We start from the raw sequence: 21,941 nt of genomic DNA, 5'->3' as shown, positions 1-21,941 counted from the left end.
ACACGATAATGAGGTCATTCATTTGGGCACCAGTTGTTATTCTCTGCTCCTTGTAGGTCTGTATAACCCGATGTATGAACAGCTGAAAACCTCAGTGGGACAGCAACTGAATGCTGATTACATTGGAAATCAGAGACTTTATTGGACTTGGAAATATGTCTGAGCAGTTTGCCTTCTCTCTTCTCAGTTATATGTGAATGTAACAGTGGCACTTTATAAACTCATATAGTTACTGTTGGACACTGAGGTCGCAAAAACTTGTTGAGAACATTAGGCAAGATAATAAAATATGAAAAATAGACAGATACTGTCTGACAGATATTGTTCATGTTCAAAGGTTGAAATTGCTTTTTTTCCTGCAAACAGAGCAGTGGTTACCGGCCCAAATGCACATTTATGCTTAAAAGTAAGCCAACTGGAATGGATATGTTAACCAAACAGAACACATGAAAACATGTATGTATTACATGTATTATAAAAGAACTGAAATACATGATATATGTACACAAATGAGGACTCGTGTAAATATAGCCAATATATTGCACTCCAAGGGGTATATTTAGTAAACTGCGGGTTTGAAAAAGGGAAAATGTAGTCTATAGCAACCAATCACATTCTGACTGTCATTTTGTTGAATGTACTAAATAAATGATAACTAGAACCTGATTAGTTGCTATAGGCAACATCTCCACTTTTTCAAACCCACAGTTTAGTAAATATACCCCCAAGTCTTTATGCAGAAGAAACAGGAGTACATATGCTACTGTCAGCTACTGCTAGGAATAAAGTCTGCCTCTTTTCAATCCATGTTTACAGTCTCAATTCATCAATTCAATAATGCATAATAACTATTAACAGATTAAAGAATAAATCTCATAGTGAGAGAGGTTTCAGACTAAAATAGAAGATTTCAGATACCATTTGAGAATGGCGGAGTGGTGGATAGAACTTGAGATTAACATAAATGGAATGTCATGGTGAAATAGGCAACTTCTTGATCTTTGAGTTTTGCTTTTGCTTCACTATTCCACAGAATGCCATTCTACTCTGTAATATTGCAAATTCACATTTTGCTGAATTTATATATAGTCTATGATGTGGTGTGATCGGGTAATACTGGGAGTGGACAAAATTCCACCTGACAAAATGTGCACAGCCAAATGACATGTGAATATATAGGTTTGAAGATGCGCTAGTGTCTAGTTATGTCTTGCCTAACATTTATTACAGGGTAATCCTATCCCTGGTGTTAATTCACTCCTGTGCGTAGAGGGGAAATCCAAGTTTCCTGAATGATGAACATAGGTGATGAAAAGGTTAATTACACATATGTTTGCACTTGCATTCATTATTGAAAAACTAAAAGAAAGATGTCTCTTTACAAGTATTAGTATCAGTTTTATATGTCTCTTAACCTACTTACCATATTATGAACAGGAGGGCCTTGCGGAAAATGTACCAGGCAAATGTCATGCATTCAATTCCTGACCATGGCCTTATCTGTATGGAGTTTATATGTTCTTCCCGTGTTTGCGTGGGTTTCCTCCAGGTCCTCTGGTTTCCTCCCACACTCCAAAAACATATTAGTGGATTAATTGGCTGCTATTAAATTTACCTTAGTCTCTTTTAGTCTGTCTGTGTGTGTTAGGGAATTTAGACTGTAAGCTCCAATGGGGCAGGGACTGATGTGAGTGAGTTCTCTGTGCACTGCTGCAGAACTAGTGGTGCTATATAAATAGCTGCTGATGATGATGATGTACAGAAAGCCAAGCTTGAACACACGCAGCAGTGTCCGATTCAAGCAGCAACTGTAAAAATGCATTTTATGTACAGTAGACATATTAAAGTAATTCTATCGTTTTCAAATAAGCATTGCATAGGCGATTGTATTGTGTTTCTAATGCACAAAGTGATTTATTTTAGCAGATGTAAATAGTCAACAATTCAATACATTATTATATTATGATACAGTACAGTACAGCCAATACCAAAAGATAAATACATACCGCTGCTATCGCATGCGCTCGCTGCGCACCCACGGGACCCGGTGGACAGTATATCTGTTAGAATACTGTGATCAGTGAAGACTGAGAGCTGGGTGCACAGCTATGATCATATATATAGACTAATAATAAACCAAATACTATCTGCTCATAAATTACAGTGTAACGAAACCAATATGAATATGAATTATATAAATAACTAAATGTTAACCTCTCACCTCTTCTGGTTCTCCCCTGCCCCCTTTCTCTCTCCCTGTTGCTTCACTGGCTCCCTTATGTACCTGATTCTGTTTACCCTCCCTTAGGATGTAAGCTCGTATGAGCAGGGCCCATCTTCCCTCCTGTCTCCATACCTGTTCTTCCACTCCGTGTCTACTGTATCTGCCTGCCTGGAGTTTCTGAAGTACTGGTACTTTGTGTTTATTGTTCTGTACTATCTTACCCTGTATAGTCTACTGTTTGTACCATGTACGGTGCTGCGGAAACCTTGTGGCGCCTTACAAATAAACTATAATAATAATAATAATAATAATGTTGTAATGCGAGTGTGTGCTTGCGTATTTTACAGTGCGATCGCACCATGCCAGTGTTACGTGGCGTACGGATCGCAATCGCACGGCAAAACAATATTAACCAATATACTTTCGTTCATCCAATTATACGACTTCGACAGACATTAACAACCTAATCAATGTTTTTATGGGGGTATTATAAAAAATTACGCAGGTTTAAAAAAAAATTGCAGTTTCCGTTTGTTGCCTTAATGAATCAGACCCATAATGGCTGTAGTAGCCTCCCCAAACACAAATGGATTTATTTTTTTGTTTTTAGCTTCAGATTAGTTATGGTGGAATACTCAGGTGTATACCATAGGGTAGCTACTGACAGCGGGAGTTCTTTTGATCCTATATTTCCAGTTCCATTGGTTTCACTGCACTTTGTAAGAATTGTTGCAAGCAGTTCTAGGTTTCCAGATAATGCTTGCTTTTATTGTACAGACATGCTCTCAAAGCATTCATCAGGAGGTCTAATGCAAAGAGCAAAGAAGACACACAATAGGTAATACAAAGATCACTGGAAGCAACACGCAAGTCACAAATCACAGATCCAGAACCAGGAGTACAAAATAATTAGAGTTTAGGATGTTTAGGATGTCAGATGAACCAGAAGTACAATATGAGTCCAGTAAAATAGATGTACAATATGACAGAAGTCCACAATATCAGGTAAATTAGGAGTATAATATAATAGAAATCTGGAATATCAGATACATTAGGAATATGTGCTAATCTTCCATAACTTGCAATAATAATAAGGTTACTTATCTTCCGGTTTTATAGCCAAAACATGCATTATGAAAAACATATGAATAAATTCTGCAATCTGGGTGACTATGGGCCTTTTTTCTCATAGGGAGATAAACAAGTACCACCACTATTCTCTTATGGACTCTACATGCAAAGATGGACCACAGACCGTCTTTCAAGGTGGTAAAAGTCCACTTACCGCTGCCAGCAAGTATCACCTCCCTGGTTCAGTAACACTCAACTGAGCTGGTGAACTTTTCTTGATAAATTGAAATAAGGAAAGTTTTTCTATTATTGCGATAACCAGCGATAGAAAATCTTTGATATTGCTAACATTTTAGGGTCTATTTACCAGGCTTGCTCTAACTATGAAGCAGAAAGTTATTTTTCTGGGTGGGGTACGAATTTGTGGAGCTTGTTTAAACTACAAGCAGTAGGCTGACAATAGAATTACGAAAGTCACTTGCCCGACTTGTAATAAATGGTGACTCACCTTAAGAATGACCAGTGCAGTCCCCGACAGTGTATTCATAAATCACGATCATCAGGAATAACAGCAGCCTCTTTTCACGTCATTTTAAAGTGCGACCTGTATATCACTATTTTAAAAGTGGCAATTCCGAGTCCCTAGCACTAACTTTATTCTTAACCCTAACGCGAACCCAAACACTAAAACTAACCCTAAGCCAAAGTTTAACAGTTAGCTCCGATTTTAAAGCAGCATTGCCGCTTTAAATATAGTGATATAGAGGTCGCACTTTAAAATGACGTGAAAAGAGGCTGCCGTTATTCCTGATGATCGTGATTTATGAATACACTGTCCGGGACTGCATTGGTCATTCTTAAGGTGAGTCAGCATTTATTACAAGTCGAGAAAGTGGGTTTTTCGTGAAATTTTGGTTGTGATAGTCACTGTTCGTGTTATCAGCACTGTTAAAGTGACTACCATCGCTTTTTCTAGCCCTACCAGGACATGGACCAGCAACTAAACATCCTAATAACAAAGCCTGGATTGCTGAGGCCCAATCTTTAATTCTTTATATTAGCTCCCTTGTCTCCTAGTGTAACCCCTGGGGATGCTGCAATTGGACTTGAGCACCCAGGGGCTAATAATCACAATTGCATCAGTAAGAAAAGAGATGGATATAGCTATTTACCAGTCCAGGAGGAGGAACTACATCTCCCAGAAAGCTATTATGAAAAGGGGGTGGAGCCTAAGAAGACTAAGAAACCAGAGAGCGGAGAGAGAGAGAGAGAGAGAGAGAGAGAGGGGAGCATCCTGGGAGAGACTGAGCTGTGTGACCAGTCCAGATAGGTGACCCTAGGCACTGAATTGGTGGTCTGAGCAGAGAGAGCAGACAGTCTGCAGAGATATCAGAGCTCAGTGCAGTCCTGAACAGAACCTGCTGGCAAGTCACAGTTTGAAGCTGTAGGAGGAGGTTTGCATGCACCTCTGATAAAGAACATTTTACAAGTCAGCCATTTTGGAGATAATCAAGTTCAGACCTGTGACACACACTGGTGAAGATAAGCTACTGGTTATTTTTACCTATCTGTTATTATTCAAGTGGGGGTTTGGACTATATCTGGCCACAAGGGCTGAAGAGTTAGGGATAGATGGGTGGGCAGGTAAATGTGCACCAAGTGTTTGTCTAATCAGCATTTGTGGAACTACAAGTCCCAGAATACAAATAAGAAAGGATTTTACAGTTGTTGATGCAGGATGGTTTGCATACTGTGACTGCTGTACCTCACTGCAAGTGATTTAAAGACCACTAAAAGCTGCAAACTGGACACATGATGCTTCCATGCCATGCTGCATCCATAGAGAAGGGCCCAAACTTGCAGTGCACTGCTCCATTTGTGTGGTGTGTTTAAATACTGCTGGTGTGTGTGTTTGGCAGTACATTGTAGAGCTATAAGGAAAAATATATACATTCACCCTGCAAGATATTCCCAGTATCAGGAGCAATAAAGGTATCTGACATATTTTTTCCATGTGTATAAAGCTGTGACAGTTTATATTGTTATATATTACATTATATTGTATGCTGTTAATGTTATTGATTTATTGCGAGTTATTGTGTTAACTTAGTGTTCATAGTGAGAAGTGGTGCTCCACTTTCATCTACACTGTTTATTACTGTATTGTATTGTTTGCACTATTATTTCAAATTATACCAAAGTATATTTTTCTATAAAATTACAAAGCTGCATTTAGGGTTTCCATTTAAATAAATGTGCCTGGCTGGCTTTTGCAGCACACAGTTTGTCACAGAGTGTTAATACTGGGCAGGGGGTTTCCCGAATCTCCCCCTGGTGTATCTTTTGAACACCCCCCAGAAGAGAAAGCAGAGATTCGGGTGGAGGCACTGAAAACCAAGTACCAAGATGAGAAGCATCTGCGTGGTTCAATATATATATATATATACACACCCTCACAACGCTTATTACAGAAGGGGGTGTTACACTAGAAAGACAAGAGTCTTTTAATTTTACATTTTTCTTTTTCAAGTGATTTCTTGACAACTTCAATCCTGGGCCTCCTGGGTCAACAAACAAAATGAATATTAAACTAAACATTAATCTAATAGTCTTAATCCTTACGATTATATAAACCTAATATTAACAAATGTCCTAAATCTGGTTTTACCCCAAACTTTAACATTTGACCATGCCTCCATAAATTCTTATGGCTAGATTTACTAAGCTGCGGGTTTGAAAAAGTGGGGATGTTGCCTATAGCAACCAATCAGATTCTAGCTTTCATTTATTTAGTACCTTCTACAAAATGATAGCTAGAATCTGATTGGTTGCTATAGGCAACATCCCCACTTTTTCAAACCCGCAGCTTAGTAAATCTAGCTCTAAGAGCTCCTCAAAAAAACTATTTCAGTGGAACGATATGCACATTTTTTAAATACTTTCCTGATAAAACTTAATGGGATAGAATCCCTCTTTATAAGTTATAAGTGTATGTAAGAACCTGACCCCCCTTTGAGATGTTTATCCTAGGGTCATTAACATTTTAAGATAACCTCAGTGATTCTGGCCTAAGTGGCCAGACTTGCCTTTGTTCCTGGTCCTCTTTCTTCTTTCATCTGCTGATCAGACCTTTGCCTGACTCTGCTGAACTCTAATTCCCCCTGACTTAAATTTGTGACCTGTAAAGTCTGCTGCTGGATCTGACTTATGCACTGTGACCTTGTGAACACAATCTCTGCTTAACCCTCTGGATTTTTACTGGATTTTCATTTTCATTCCCTGTTCTCATTGTCCCTTTGAATGTTGTAGGTGCAACTGAGTAACCACGGCACTTGTTTATGTGTGTAAGTGCATCTCATTCTTCTTCAATTCCAGTACTAAAAGTCTGTGAAGCTAAAAATGAATACGATGAAATCATTGCAAAGTCTACTCTACTAAAACTCGTTTGCCTGTGGGAATGGTGGTGGTAGTATGTACGATTTAATTCCTACCTTATTTGATACAGCTACCTGATGAAAATAATGGGTCATCTTATTTGGATACAATAAATTAATTAGATTTAATTTATTTACAGTCACTTATCTGCAGCTTTCCAACCTTTTCTTTTCCAAAACAAATCAGTTGGTTGCAAGAAGCTATTTGTCAATATAAATCTCATTGTCTCTTCTTATTAAGTAGCAATAATAATCAAGTTATTCCACCAGTACTCAAATCTGGGGTCCAAATATATGGTAACCTTAATTATGGAACTCTCCATAAAATAGTGATGTAATATAAATGGGCATGGCCTGTTTATTGTCAGATGTATTGGATGGATATAAATGGTTGGACAAACACAATGGGCCTGATTCATTAAGGAAAGTACTTATTTTTTTACTTAAGTTTTCTCCTGGACAAAACCATGTTACAATGCAAAGGGTCCATATTAGTTTATTATTTTGCACAGAAGGAAATTACTGGCTTTTCTTTTCCTAGATCCACTTTAAATTTCAGTGTACAAATAAGCTATCAAGCATTTGTGTGCTACATGTAAAAACAGCAGTATTTTCCTTATGTGCTACATGTAATCACTATTTTGTTGTTTGTTTTAAAACAATTATATGTCAATACAGTATAATATTTATCAAACAGTTGATCTTAGTACGGAAATTACGCAATGCTGTGTTTACAAGATGATAATCGGTAGGGATTGTTATCAACTTGTAAATAGTTAATTCATTTTTAAAAAAAAAATCAGAATCCATTGAAAAACTAGACATTTCCAGGATTAAAGAATATGAGACAATTTTATTAAGTGGTTGAAGAACAGTCAGTTATTATATCAATAATACCTTCCTCTATTGTAATAAATGGTTAAATCATCATCAATCATTAAAACTGCAATCTCGTCATGCAGTTTTATAGAAAAAATGTCGTCATCCATATTTCTTGGTATTAGTGGTTTTAGCAATAAATATTGGGGAAAAAAATCTTATCTGACAACAATATGTAATGGAGTTTTAGAAGTTGTGACCTTCTAATATAGTCTCTAATTTCTACGTTAAAGCTATCTGTGCCGTCCTTCAGAGTTGCACAATGATTTGGTATTTAACAAAAAAATTAGGCAGTACAAGTTGGCTTCATCTGTTCTATAATACTTATGTAATACCAAGTCTAAAAAGGAAATTCTCATTGACATGGGGAGATTTTGTTGCTTACTATATCATTGCTTTGCTTGAGTTTTGTATCCTGGTGCATGTTATGTTTTATAAAGTGCTCCAGAAAAAGTAATCATTTATATCACTCCCCATCGCATAATACATTAAAATGCACAATTAATGTTCTGGTGCTGCCCCATTGGTGAATGGCTACAGCTGTAGAGGCTACACAAAGCAATATAGGTTGCTTCAAATATAAAAAAAGATGTGGAAAAAATTCCATATCCATCGATCAAATAAATCTCATCAGATTAATATTGAGAGGTCAGTGCAGGAGTTGCTATCTGAAGCCCACGCAATTTCTGGGCATTTTCAACATTCACCGCATGCAGAAGATTGCAACTGCTGTGGCAAAAGTATGATCTACCAAGCCAACTGAAGCAAGAGGTAATCTTCACACTTATTTGCTTCAGTGACTGGAAGAACAGCAATAAGCCATCAAGACCTACACATCAAGCCATGAGATAGGGAGGGGGGACATGCTACCTTACTACAGCACATGTCAGTAAGATGTGTGTGATGGGCAACATGTCAGTAAAATGTATGTGTGTGATGGGCAGCATGTTAGTATAATGTGTGTGTGTGAGATGTCAGTAAAGTGTATGTGTGTGTGTGTGTGTGTGTGTGTGTGTGTGTGTGTGTGTGTGTGTGTGGAGCATGTCAATATAATGTGTGAGTGAAGGGGGTTCTTAATTTAGTGTGGGAGATAGGATATTTAATGGTGGAGTGCAGGAGGGGGCTAGTTATTTAATGGGTGCTATTTTGTTTTTGGGGTGGTGGTGGGGGGCAATTTAATTTATTGGTGGGGCTGTTTGGACGGAGGTTTATATATTAAATGTGTTTGCTATCTAATGTCAGGGTTGGTTGCAGGGAAAGATCTATTTAGCAAATGTGAATATTATTATTTTAATGTTGGGGCTGGAGGGAGGCCTAATTATAAATTGTGGGTGCTATTGATTTAACACTGGGACAGGTTGGAGTTTTCTAAATCTTATGTACCCATTGTTTTACCAAATAGGGCCTCCAATATTCCAGGATCCAGACAAACAGCAAATGAGCTAAAGTAACCAGCAGCCACAAGTGGCAACAACAGGAGAGAGCAGGACAGTCTGCCAACTGTCCCGAATCTGGTGAGACGGTCCCGAATTTTGGTGATTGTTTCGCATAGGACAAATGTGAGGTATTTCCTGCTTTACCGTGTACTGCTCCTGAAGGCAGAACTGTGTGCAACTAACAGTAGTGAACACAGTATTGCCTGTGTATTTGTCTAAAATGATAACCATGTACCCCATTGTGGGTTACCATGTCTAAAGTGCCCAGACCCCCCCAGAGCCTTAATCCACCTCGGGGCCTGTGCATAAAAATAATATATGGATTAAGCAATACTAAAATAGCCCCTTTTTATATAGATAAATATATATTGTACCAAAAACCACCCTTTAAGGATGGACTGCTACTTATGGGCCAGTGCTGTGTGCTTGCCACCCGGTTTAAAGTTTCACCTGCTTATAGATCAACTTCTTTATTCACTTCATCAGGACCAAAGAGTTTGCAATATCTTGAAATTGGATCACTATATTTTGGTAACCATGCATGATCCTATGTTTATGTTATATGTAATGTCTTTCTTTCCAACAAACACAAATCTTAAGAAATGCAATCAGCTCCTTCGGAGCAAGTTGTCGGTTCAAGTCGCACACGACACGTCCCCTGCTATAGCTTCTCCTAAAAATGCTACTGGCAGTAATAAATGTACCTTTTCTTAGAGTCACGCTGATGATGAGTGAACACAGTGCAACAAAGTGAAAATGTATTATTGCACTAGTTCAAAACCCGTCAGAATGACAGAAAAAAAATAAGAGTAAGATCATGTTGGACCCTTGTTTGTTAATGGTTAAATTCCCACAAACTTACGGCCATTGCATTATAGATATCAGGAGGGGGTTTTCTTTTTAAATCCCAATAGTTGCTGACTTACCACCATCTCCAATACCTGTTTTGAATGCACTTGAGGGGAGTTGATTCCCCATTAGGTTATATTGAGCTATTTTACTACCCATGCTACTCCTACACTATATATAATTGTGGCCAGGCACGCATCCAGACAGTTTTAATTACACATTGCTTTTATTACCGATATTCCATATATCTCGCTGTTTTAGTGAACTAATAAAAGTTATATTTTAACTCCTTGATCCCACATGTATCAAAGATGATGCTTCAGTGAGCTCTAGTGCACCTTATTATCCCTTTAGTTCTTTTCCAAGTCCAATGATAAATTTGACAGTTAATTTGGAAACAATAGGGACCGTAGCCAGTTGGCAGGGCAATATTATCACCCATAGACACAAATGTGCTTCGCTATCTGACTCGTGGAAGGACCGCGACCGGCGTGTTCCCTGCAGCTGAGTCCATACCTCCTTGCGGGGGTCCCTGGTGAACACCAGGGGCACGTTAGACTCAGCACCTTCCTCCGAGTAGTGCCAACGATAGCAGGTACGCAATACTAAGTCGTGACAGTAAACTCTGGCGATGTCTACCGAAGGAACTGGTGAACCCTCAGCCCGAGACCTTCTCATTCATTTGGCTCAGCATGTGGAACAGCAAGAAGCAGCCCAAGCACATCTCCAACAATGTGTTCAAGGTATCACTACACGCTTCAATTTTTTACAGGGCTCTCTGCCTGCTACTCCAGCCATTACCTCCTCCTCAGTGGTGTCCTCTAGTGTGGTTACCGTATCTACCGCAACTTCAGGCCTGCGTATCCCCACGCCTGAAAAATACGACGGACATCTCAAAAAATGCAGGGGTTTCTTGATCCAGTGCTCCATCCAGTTCGAGTGCAATGCAGGAGCATTTGCTTCAGAGCGTACGAAGGTGGCGTTCATGATCTCCCTCCTGAGTGGTCAAGCACTAGCCTGGGCTTCGCCTTTGTGGGAGAATAGAGACCCTCTTCTTAATAACACCAGCTCCTTTATTGAAGCTTTCAGGAGAGTCTTCAATGACCCTGGGAGAGTAGCCTCTGCTGCCACCAGCTTGCTGAACCTGCGTCAAGGCAACTTATCTGTCGGGCAATATGCCATCCCGTTCCGGACCTTAGCATCAGAGCTGAAATGGAACAATCAGGCACTGGTCGCAACTTTTTGGCAAGGTCTAATCGACCGTATTAAAGACAAACTAATTTCTCTGGATCTTCCCTCTGACCTTGATACCCTAATTGTGCTATGTATTAAAGCAGACCTACATTATCAAGAACGCACCCAAGAACGTCCTGTCTCTAAGCGGGTTGTTCCTCGTCTGGCTCCTCAATTTCAAAACCCGGTTTTGCCTATGGATGAACCCATGCAAGTAGGACGTTCTCGTTTATCCCCAGAAGAAAGAGAGAAGCGCTTCAGGCAACGTCTCTGCCTTTACTGTGGCGATTCCGGACATGTTCTCAAGGTCTGTCCTAAGAGACTGGGAAACCCGTCCTCCTAAACGGTAGCAGGGAGGACGGTTTAGGAGTATCCACAGTTGCTCCCTACTCAAAAAACACCCCTGAGCTTCTTATGGCAGTCACCCTGAGCACCCCTAGAGGTCCCTTCTCCACCACGGCCTTTGTGGATTCCGGCTCCTCTGGGAACTTCATTTCTGCCACTCTCGTTGCTGGGCTTCAAATTCCAACCCTCACCTTGCCTCAATCATTATCATTAACAGCAGTGGATGGGAACCGTGTCAGCAGTGGCTCCATCTCCTCCATCACCTCACCCATTCGGTTAATGGTAGGAGCCCTCCATAGCGAGATGATTCAGTTGTTGGTGTTGCCAAGATCCCTTAATCCCCTTATACTGGAGCTTCCATGGCTACGAAGACACTCTCCGCAGATGGATTGGGATCAGGCTCAGGTTACCCGTTGGGGTACAGGATGTCATCATAGATGTCTATCTAGTGTTCTGCCTCCTGGTTCCCAAGTTATTGCTCAGTCCACTGTTACGGAATCAAGTCTTCCAGCAGCATACGCCGACTTTCAAGATGTATTCAGTAAGACCGAAGCCGAGTTGTTACCTCCCCATCGGCCCTGGGACTGCTCCATTACCTTGCTTCCCAATCAACCTATACCCAAGGGGTGAACTTATCCTGTTTCTCGCCCAGAGACCTTGGCAATGTCTCAATATATCAAGGAGAATCTGGAACGTGGGTTTATTCGCAAGTCTACCTCTCCTGCTGGGGCTGGATTCTTCTTTGTCAAGAAAAAAGATGGGACTCTGCGCCCGTGCATTGACTATAGAACCCTGAATCGTATTACCATCAAGAATCGGTACCCCTTACCTCTTATCTCCGATCTATTTGACAGGATCAGCGGGGCTCAAGTGTTTACTAAATTAGACCTACGAGGGGCCTACAACCTCATTCGTATACAGAAGGGTGACGAGTGGAAGACCGCCTTCAATACGAGGGATGGTCATTTCGAATACCTGGTAATGCTCTTCGGCCTTTGCAATGCCCCTGCCATTTTCCAGACTTTTGTTAATGACATCTTTCAAGATCTGTTGTACACCTCTGTAGTTGTCTATCTAGACGACATTCTAGTGTTTTCTAAAAACTTGAGTTCTCATCAAGAACAAGTAAAAGAGGTTCTTACGAAGACTGCGCAAATACCATCTCTATTGCAAATAGGAAAAATGTGTCTTTGAAGTTCTCCAAGTGTCCTTCCTTGGGTTTATTGTGTCAGGCTCTGGGTTACAGATGGATCCCACCAAGGTGTCGTCCATCTTGAATTGGCCTCAACCGCAGGGTCTTAAAGGTATCCAAAGATTCATCGGATTCGCCAATTATTATCGGCAGTTCATCCAAGATTTCTCTCCCATTATTGCTCCAATTACAGCATTAACTAGGAGATCTGCCAATTCAAGGATATGGTCTCCAGAAGCTGTTTCTGCCTTTACTACTCTGAAAAAAGCCTTTTTCTCTGCCTCTGTTCTCTCCCAGCCGGATCAACAGCGACCTTTCTTTGTGGAAGTAGACGCCTCTTCAATAGGCATTGGAGCCGTGTTATTCCAAAAGACACCTTCAGGTACCCATTCTCCATGTGGGTTCTTCTCCAGACGATTTCTTCCTAACGAGATTAATTATGGAATCGGAGACAAGGAGCTTCTCGCTATCAAAGCAGCTTTGGAGGAATAGCGACACTTATTAGAGGGCGCCTTATTTCCTGTTACCATATTCACAGATCACCAAAATTTGACATTCATTCGTGAAGCTCGCTGTTTGAATCCTCGGCAAGCCCGCTGGGCATCATTCTTTGCTCGCTTCAATATGATTCTTACCTTCTGTCCAGGTGCTAAAAATGGGCGGGCAGACGCTCTATCCCGTTCTTTTGATGATACAGATCGCCTGAATCCATCGATTCCCCAATGCATTATCGACCCTTTTAACATCGTTGCTATTACCAATACTGTTAAGGATGCACCTCCCACAGGACGATCATTTGTGGAACCACAATTACGACCCAAGGTATTGCGTTGGGCCCATTCGTCCTGTTTCGCGGGTCACGCTTGCATAAAGAAGACCACATTCCTTCTCTGTCGTCGTTTCTGGTGGCCTACTATACGTGCTGATATGCGGGACTTTATTGCAGCATGTACCATTTGTGCCCAACACAAAACTTCCAGGAAGGTCCCTGCTGGTTTGCTCCAACCCCTGCCTACGCCTGGTGCTCCCTGGGAGAGTATAGCCATGGATTTTATTACTGACCTTCCCTGCAGTTCAGGATTCAATACCATCTGGGTCGTCATTGATCGATTTTCTAAAATGGTGCACTTCATTCCTCTTTCAGGTCTACCTTCGGCCAGTCACTTAGTCGACACATTTATCAAAGAGATCTTCAGACTTAATGGTTGCCCAAAAGAAATCAACTCTGACAGGGGAGTTCAACTCATCTCTCGGTTCTGGCCTTCTCTAAAAAGCTGGGTACAGAGATAAAATTCTCATCGGGGTATCACCCCCAGACCAATGGTCAGACCGAGCGGATCAACCAGGATTTAGAGACTTTTCTTCGTTGCTTTACCGCTGATAATCAAAGCAGCTCTGCAAAAAGCATCACAGCACCATAAGACCTTTGCAGATCGCCACCGAAGAGCTACTCCGTTATTGAAGGTAGGGGATCAAGTATGGCTTTCCACTAAAGATTTAAAACTCAAAGTACCATCTATGAAAATGGCTCCACGTTTTATTGGTCCCTACACCATTTCACAAGTTATTAATCCTGTGTGTGTTAAGCTACAGCTACCTGCTTCCTTACGATGTCATAATACTTTTTATGTGTCCCTACTCCGGCCATTGGTGCTTAACAGGTTCTTTGTACCTCCATCTCGACCTCCTCCAGTTCAAACCTCCTCTGGAACAGAATTTGAGATCAGTCGAATCCTGGATGTTCGTATCTGCTATGGTCTTTAAAATTCCTTGTCCACTGGACGGGATTTGGTCCCGAAGAGAGATCTTGGGTGGACAAACCTGACCTTCATGCTCCTCTGTTACTCAAAAGATTTCTCCAATCAAAGGGAGGAGGAGGAAGAGGAGGGCATACTGTCAGGCGCCGCCTGTAGATCGGGACGGAGGTCCCGTTGAGTGCTCGGCGCATCTGGTTGCCTAGCAACCAGACGCGTCACTTCCGCCCGCTCGGCCCAGGCTACAGCTCTGTAGCGTTCCCGTTGCTAGGGACGCTGCTTTCAGGAAGCGCTACGACGCTAATATATGACATCGCTGCAGCGCTGAAACTGATTGGGCATCAGTAGTATTTTAGGCTCCCATGGACCCACTTTCTGTGCCAGAGTTTCAGGTCCTTTCCTGTCCTCCAGCGTTCCAGTGTTCCTGTGATTATCTGTCTCCTGACCTTTTGCCTGTCTCCAGACTATTGCCATTTTGCCTGTGACCATTGTGACCCGGATTGCCTTGACTACCCTTTTGGATCTCCCTTTTGTACCACCTTCCTCTGAGTAGTGCCAACGATAGCAGGTACGCTATACTAAGTCGTGACAAGGTTCCAGTGGGGATGAACTAGTAATGCGTTGATGATGATATTGACTTCAGTGATGAGGATGAGGGTAAAGACATTGTCAACAATGAGGATGATGATCACTGTTAGCCCAGTCCATTAGTAAATTGTTAAAATCACTATCTATTCTGCAGTTCAAAAAGCAACAACCAAAATGTTTCTTTTGTGGGGGCCCAAGCAAATCATGCACTTCAGCCACAAAAGTGGCAACCCTTGTAGCTGAAGTGCTTATGCCTGTCCTTTGTAATATACAACATAAGGGTGGGTGTGAGACAATTCCATCTTGCACTTAATTATATATTATGGGCTTTGCTCTCCTTGGAGTATCATCTAAAATGACGTTTCATTATTGCTCTTGCTATCCATCTTCATGTCCACATGCTCTATTACATTGAGAATAGTATAGGACCATTTTCTTTTTCAAACCATTTCACTTATGGGTGAGCCCATCTTGGTGTATCTTCTTTTCGAAAATGATACTTAATTACTGCCACTGCTCTTCCTCTCCATTGTTACTGTAAACACATGCTACATAACGTTGAGAATAAAATGCAACAATTTTCCTTCTCAAGCCATTTCACCTGTGATGTATCTCCTTTTCTAAACTGACCATTTATTACTGCAGCTGTTCTCTCTCTTCATGGTATGCATGCTGTATAACATTAAAAGTAAAATAGAGTGATTTCCTCAAACAATTTCACTTGTAGGCTGGACCCACCTTGATATATCTTCTTTTCTATGTACCGTATATACTCGAGTATAAGTCGACCCGAATATAAGCCGAGGCACCTAATTTTACTACATAAAACTGGGAAAACTTATTGACTCGAGTATAAGCCTAGGGTGGAAAAGAGCGCTAATTTAAAAACCTAAATAAAAATGATAGGTTCAATCTATGAAATCATTTTTAGCTAGATGACAAGGAACATTCATAAATGATTATAAAATCAGAGAGAGAGAGAGAGAGAGAGAGAGAGAGAGTCAGAAAATATATAAGGATATTATGCCTCCTCTCAACAAGCATGCAAGTTCTTCTAAGAAACTGACTGAGGACTTCAAAACAATGATAACTCAGAGTTACAAGGCAGAGAAAAGCTATACAAATATAGCAAAATGCTTCCAGTTAGGAATTTACCCTGTCAGAACCATCATTACGAAGTAGAAGAGGTACTGGTGCTGTTTAAATCAAGGCAAAACCTGAAGACCCAGAAGATGTGATCGAACGGCTTGTAAATCCACCCCGCAGTGGAACGCATATGCGTTCCAACAACAAGAAGTTCGGCATTTGGAACGCAAGTTTGCGTTCCAAATGCCGAACTTACTGTTGCTGGAACGCATATGCAGAAGTTGACAGCCGAGGGACCGGACACCAGGTAAGTTCACCCGTGTATAAGCCGAGTGCCCTTTTTCAGCATACAAAAGTATGCTGAAAAACTCGGCTTATACACGAGTATATACGGTAACTGGAATAAAAAGGTAGCCCAGGTTACCAAGTAGTAGTGTTCCTTTTAGAAATATGGAACGGTGCCTCCCCTGAATCTTGATAGACTTTAGATTAGAACTCCAGAGTTTGAGCACTTAGATTCAGGGAATTTCCCTTTACCGATTAATTAGATAAGCCATTCAAACAAATTAACCAGGATTATTGATTTAATTAGCAGATATTATGTTAATAGCACTTTAGCATAAAATATATACAAGCATATAAATATAAAAGTACTTTACTGTCTCAAGAAATCACTTTACTCAACAATCAAAACACTCACTACTGTACCCCACTTACTTGATGGTGTCATATATGTGTCTGTTACTTGACGTAACACTTCACTCTCCCCTTATTTTCACTCAGATAATATATTTAAACAATTATACCTCACATTCAGGAAACATTTTCTGTGACAGTTAACAGTCATTACCCAATGTAAAATCCTTATAATTAGAACGGGTTGTGCTATGATCAGTTCCCTTTACATAAACTTATATATATATATACACAGGGTGATTCAAAAGTCGCAGTACACCCTTTTATTTCAAAAACTCTACAGGAAATTGGGAAACCTGAATACTCCAGTTAGGTATGGGTTGACGTGGTCTATCTTTTACGGTATGTACCAAACATGGGCGCCATCTTGAAATCGGCCAATCGGTCCAATTCCTGAAGAGTTTTTGAAATAAAAGGGCGTACTGCGACTTTTGAATCACTATATATATATATATATATATATATATATATATATATATATAAATTTATCACTAACACTAGCATTAGATTTTACTCAATTTCTCTTCTTACATTAGCATACATATAACAATAGTTATTTATCAAATGTAGTTATTGCATGGGTAATAGCAAATGTGTCTCACTCCTAATGGTGAATGAATGCTCTAATTTTAACAGATGTAATTATCTGTTGGAGTGGTGCAATTGGGGTCCTCTCTACCTCTGATCATATATCAGTCATTCTTATCTTATCTTACATCACTTTCTTTTTCTTCTAATCTCTGGGCACTGGACATTAACTCCCCATCTTGTCAGAAGGATTAACCTGTTACTTCTCTCAGCTCCCACTCTCAGCTCTCTTGTCCTGAGTATAACTGTCAGCCCATGCCTTCCCAGTCATTTTAGTGCCATTACAATTAAGGGCAGTTACCACAGTTAATTAGTTCCTACAAAAATGATATCCAGTGTAGTCCCTATTTTTACATGGAACTAATATTGGTTACATCTAAAACGACCATCCTTTCACCCAGTGTTCTACCTGTATGTTTTAGAGTTGTCTTTTACTTTGCTAAACTGCCACTCCTATCTGCCACTGCTGTGACAATTTGTTTCACAGGTGTTGTATTTTTTTTTTTAACTGCCATGTGTTTGTGCTCAGCTCTGTCGCTATATTTAGTCAGCCAGCTTGTTGTAGCCTTTGCCCAATATTGGTGAAAATATTGACAGTTCTGCGGTCGTCATTAGAAAATAGACTGCAAATGACTGCAAATAAATGTCAATGATATAAATGCTAACACATGAACAAAAACAACTCAAAATTGCATGATATTTTTGTCAATTTTAAATGAAATCCAGATCCAAAACAAAACATGAAGACAGTTTTTGAACCAAAACCACAACCTGGGGGTCTCCTCACATTTCTGAATCTGTCCCTGTATGTGGATATGATAGATTGGAATGAATGTGTGTCTTAGGAATGTGTGGTAGAGCTGGTGAAGGAATTGGTTGGTGAGTAGTTGTCAGTGGTAGTGAATGTTGCATAACAGAATTATACTGTGACAAGAGTGCATTGGTAATCAGTTGTGCTATGGCACTCATTTGATTAATACTAAAAAAGGTAATCATTCTCTACAAAAACCTTATTTGCTTTATCTACTAGAAAGCAATCTAGTACACATGAATCTCGTTGGGCTTTGTTGAGATTGCTGAGAATGCTCTTTTTTCACAGTCACATATGAATGGTTTTACAATCAATAGAATTGTGTGTACCTTCTTCTGGTTTCTATTCATAATATATTTCCTCATCGGTTGAATCAACATTTCTGTCTGTTCTTTAGAGTAAACGTATTTTAGAAATATGTGTTTATATAAAAAGGTCAGAAGAGTCACGGATTTATTTTGACTTACTTTTACAACTCAATGCACAGCTTCAGGGAAAACAGTTCCTTGAAATGGACGTACATCTTATCCTTGGATGACGTTGACTCACTTTTCACAGCTTTTTTGTGTAGGTGCAGCTCTTCCTTGAAATTATGTGTCATTGTTCCTCAACACACTTTTAGCTCCTTTGCTATAAAATAAATAAATAATTGATTTACCACATTGATTTCTTTCTCTAAAAAGACAGCAGCAGTGTTGCTGCAGAAATTCAAGGTCTGATGTTTCATGCACTTCTGATCCTTATCAAAGCAAATATATCTAGTGCTATATTGCACATAAGTAATTTGCAGCTAATGCTAAAAAACAAAAAAATAAAAAAAAATAATAAAGATAGTGAAATAGGGTAAATTCTGGAATAATGTCCCTTCCAAATAGGGAATAAGTAGCCAATGAATAAAATGTGAAAACACATGGAAAATGTAAAGAACAAGGAATATAACATGATGGTTTAAAAGTACATAAAAAATACATATAGAGGCTCATTTAGAGTTGGGTGCATTTTAGTCAAATGTGCAGATGCCATATATGTTGTGTAAAGAAGACACATTTATGTGTGTTTTTCAGGAGCATGAATCTCAAAATAGGTGTAACAAAATCATTAACTATTGTGCCATACATATGTCATATGCAATTACAGATAATGCTAAATAAAAAGCATGCCATACATAATCATCAGGTTTGTCCACAGCCCTGATCGGCGGCCAACAGGACACCATCGATGTCAGCAGAAAAGGAGGAAGAAGATAAGGGGTAAAGAGTAAGAAGAACGGATAGTGGGTGTTAGGGCAAATAGTAGAAGAAGGTGGACATAGATTATACAAAGGGGATGAAAGAAAACAGACAGGGGAAGACAGAGGTGCATGTATAAAACACTCAAAGTGGGGGAAAGAAAGGGACAGACACACACAGAGAAAACAGAGGCACACATGGGCGGAGAGGTACATACAAAATTGGAAAACCCAAAGATGGAGAAAGAGACAGTGGATGGTAGATACAGACAGATACACAGGAGATGGTGGGGTAGTATGCAGGCAGCAGTAAAGTGAATGGGAGGCAGGGTGAAGAGGAAATCTGCCCATTAAGTTGAGGAGGATCAGAGATGAGGTCAGGGGACGTTCATGTGCACTGTGCACATGAAAAGGCTTTGCCTCCTGTGTGATCAGAGTAGTCGCATGCTACCTCTATTTGGGAATACGCGGCCAATTGTGCAAAGATATGGGGTTGATCCCCCACTGAGCTCTACCCCGATTGTGCACTGACAGGTGCACCATATCTGTGCCAAGCCATGCGCCCACATCATATTCGCCGGGCATATTATGGAAATGAGTGCAAGCTCAGTTGCCAGTAGATAATATTAGTGAGAGGCTGCTGTGCCTCCATGGCCATATGCCCTGGTGAACTACACCCGGTGGTAGTCTTTAACATGACAACGAAAATTGCAGCAACACTTTCACCGACGTGAAAAGTCCAAAGCTGTCATTCACAACAGACTGGACAGACCGAATGCATGAAAAACAGACCTCCAGGCGAATGATCATACCAGTACTCGAAAATTATGTCAGTTTCAAGCCCAATACTATTATTCCTGCTCTTAAGGAAGGAGGCGTCGGCTGTTCAATGTAAAGGCTTTGGTAAAAATCATTGAACAGCCGACGACTCCTTGCATTACCCCCTTAAGAGCAGGAATAATAGTATCGGGCTTGAAACTGACGTCATTTTCGGGTGTTGGCATGGTCATTCAACTGGATTGTTGCAGGTCTGTTTTTCTTATATTCGGTCTTTCCAGTCTGTCGTGAATGACAGCTTCAGACTTTTCATGTCGGAGAAAGTGCTGTTGTCGTTTTCGTTGTCTCGCTATATTACTCAACCCACCACACCAGCCACACTGACCTTGTTATGGACCTTTTGTAGTCAATTCAGTTGTGGAAAGACCAGAGCAGGCAAACAGGTAGGCTTCAGCAGCTATTTGGCAAGCCATAACAGCAATAATAAACGTTTTGTGGAAGAGGTGAAAAAGCACTGACAAGATTTCAAAACGCCACCTTAAAGACAAGCTATGAGAACATGATCAGCATGCTAGGCAGAAATGTGGTGATCCAAGACAGGAGCAAGATTTGACACCCTGGAGAGGACAGCTGTCGCATTTCTATAGTCAGAACAAATTGAGGTAGTGGGAACCATTGACACAGATAGTTATTATCATTTAAGGAATTAACTCTTGCTAGCAGGGTCCTCTCTCCTGTCTTCTTCTCCATTCCCACCTTCTCTACCTGAGAGTATTTGACTTTTTTTCTCATGCTTTTCCTTTCCCATGGCTCCAGTAGTTGCAGTGAGGGTATGTAAAAAGTAAGGGAATGGAATATGATAGTTTTATAATTAAAGCGGTAGAAGTGACAGTATGACATACCACCATATACCAGCCCACTTTGACCACTGCGCGGCATCATATAAAATTGTCAATTTCAAACACACATGGTCCATGTTTCCACTAGCAGAAAACCAGGTGTTATAAACTGTTCTATATTTTATGTCATAAATGTACAGCATACCCTATGTTTGACAGTAATATGTATATTTTACAATATATATTTTATTTGTGTTTAAAAACCGTATGAGTGCCAAAAAACTGTCCCAAATGTCTGTTTGGGTTTTTGTTAAAGGCTTTTCACATTTTCTAGTCATTAGAACAACTGTTGCCATTGCTGTTAATTATGCACCTGGCAACCACTGAATCCTGCTGGGTTCTTTTTCTACTCATCTATACGCTATAAATGACATCTCATGTGTTATGTTCAATTTCTATATCTTAGTACATTCAGCCATATGATATTTTAACCAAGTAGTTATACCTTGTCCTTTTTATTTTGATACTTTAGGCATCTATGCTCTGGGTAAACTATACTGGCTAACCTTATGTAGGGTTTTGGATTTTATTTTATTTTTTTAAAATTAATTTTAATTTAATTAAATAATAGTAATAATAATAATAATATTAATGTTTTAATACGGTCTCATTTACATAGAACAACCAACTACACATGAGAGTCTGGAGCTGAGAATGGAAGGAAATAATGACAGTGAATAATAATCTTGTGCAGAGCGGAGGTGTCTAGTTGGGAGATATTTTGAGATAAGTGAGGAAATGTATATTGGTGCAATTTTGTTGATGGCCTTGTATGTTAATAGAATAATTTTATATTGGATTCTTTGAGAAACGGGTAACCAATGTAGAGACTGTCAGAGTGACTCAGCAGA

At 40.1% G+C, this 21,941-nt stretch overlaps 1 long non-coding RNA gene across 1 annotated transcript in view; it reads right to left on the bottom strand.

The window, feature by feature from the left end:
• LOC142142784 (uncharacterized) overlaps positions 1 to 21,941 on the bottom strand; it is a 237,021-nt gene that overhangs the window by 122,152 nt on the left and 92,928 nt on the right. The window contains exon 2 of the long non-coding RNA XR_012689328.1: positions 18,654 to 18,816. This is a non-coding gene — a long non-coding RNA (uncharacterized LOC142142784). The remainder of the gene's footprint in view (positions 1 to 18,653; positions 18,817 to 21,941) is intronic.

The sequence above is a fragment of the Mixophyes fleayi genome, chromosome 3 (genome assembly GCF_038048845.1).
Source record: "Mixophyes fleayi isolate aMixFle1 chromosome 3, aMixFle1.hap1, whole genome shotgun sequence".
Classification (NCBI taxonomy): Eukaryota; Metazoa; Chordata; class Amphibia; order Anura; family Limnodynastidae; genus Mixophyes; species Mixophyes fleayi.
The sequence above is the reverse complement of the archived record's forward strand: the minus strand, read 5'-3'. Positions and strand labels throughout refer to the sequence as shown.